Below are 1,585 nucleotides of genomic sequence, written 5' to 3'. Positions count from 1 at the left end.
CTCTGGGAAAGAGAAAGAGAACTTGACTGCTTATGTCATATAATGAAATATTTTTAAAAAATGAAGACGATGGAGAAGAAAAGAAACTCACTATGAAACTCTAAGAAAACAAAATTGCTAAGTAAGAAAATGCAATCATAATATTGGCATTTTAAGTTCTTTGAGCTACCAAATCTTTTTAAGTAATTAATTCAGCTTTTTACAAAATGTTTCCTGCTTTCAATGTCATTCATAGAAAGTCCATCTCAACTCAAACATGTATTTTAGCTATATTTTTCACCAGTACATTGATTTAGTTTTTTCCTTTAAATCTTTAAACCATGTGAACTTTATTCTGGAGGACTTGTGAAGTAGCTATAGGGGAACAGATCCGTGCTGGCCCCCAGGACAGCACATGTCTTCCCTCCATTAAGACACCTGGGCAAGTCTTAAATGCAGCTGATCTGTAGCCTGGCAGGAAGTCTTGGGAGCCTGAATTTTGTGTTGTCAGGCCCAAGAGCCTCTTCCATCCTTGTCAAGGGGAGTGCTAACCTTCTCTCCTTTCATACAACACTGGGAGCCTGAATTTTTACTGGGTTATTTATCACTTGATTCTCAGTCTTTTAAGGGGTGCTTCCCCTGGCCAAGTTCTGATGAGGCCTGAGGCTTTCCGCCTCACCTCCCCGTAGCACAGCTGGAAGCTGTGAAACAAAATGCGGCTGGCTGAGTTGCTTCTCTGCACCAGGGTGGCTGGCTTTAGAGTTGCCATCACCTGGTTCCTTTGTTTTCACGGTTTTCCTGCACAAGGGGCCCAGAGGGCTTGCACCCTTGGCTACTTCCTTCCACTGACTTTGAAAGTACTAAATTATCTGAATCTAAAATGGGCTTCTTTCTTTACTGGCTGAATGTGTCTGTCTTCCTCTGGCCTTGTGTTTGACACTAGCATGTATTTTCTACCTAACTTACTCATTAACTTTACTGACACCATTTACTGAATAGTTCATTCTTCATTGATTTTTTTGTGAAGAATAGTTGATTTACAGTGTTGTGTTAGTTTCAGGTATATAGCAAAGTGATTCAGTTATATTAATACATATATATGTATCTATTCTTTTTCAAATTCTTATCTATTACGGGATATTGAGTATGGCTCCCTGTGCTATACAGGAGGTCTTTGTTGGTTATCTATTTTATATATTGTAGTGTGTATATGCTAATCCCAAACTCCTAATTTATCCCTCCCCTACTCTTTCCCCTTAAGTAATCCTAAATATTTCTATGTCTGTGAGTCTATTTCTCTTTTGTAAATAAGTTCATTTGTATCTTGTTTTTAGATTCCACATATGTGATATCATGTTATATGATATTTGTATTTCTCTGAATTATTTCACTTAGTACTGATGATCTCTAGGTCCGTCCATATTGCTGCAAATGACTCCATTGATTTTCTTGTTAAGATTTTTCTTATCTACAAAATTATTCTATGTACCTCATTTGTGTTCAGACTTTTTATGTTCCATTTTTTCCCATCTCTCTTTTCTGTTGCTAGCACCACACTAATTTTTGTAAATTTCTAATACATTAAAATTTTTTTCTTTTTTTAATT

At 36.5% G+C, this 1,585-nt stretch overlaps 1 pseudogene; it reads right to left on the bottom strand.

The window, feature by feature from the left end:
- Positions 1 to 455: 455 nt before the first annotated feature.
- Positions 456 to 553, bottom strand: LOC133064974 (U6atac minor spliceosomal RNA; annotated as a pseudogene).
- Positions 554 to 1,585: the final 1,032 nt, after the last annotated feature.

This window comes from Dama dama, chromosome 1, assembly GCF_033118175.1.
Source record: "Dama dama isolate Ldn47 chromosome 1, ASM3311817v1, whole genome shotgun sequence".
Classification (NCBI taxonomy): Eukaryota; Metazoa; Chordata; class Mammalia; order Artiodactyla; family Cervidae; genus Dama; species Dama dama.
Note: the sequence above shows the minus strand (reverse complement) of the source record. Positions and strands in the feature narration are given on the sequence as shown.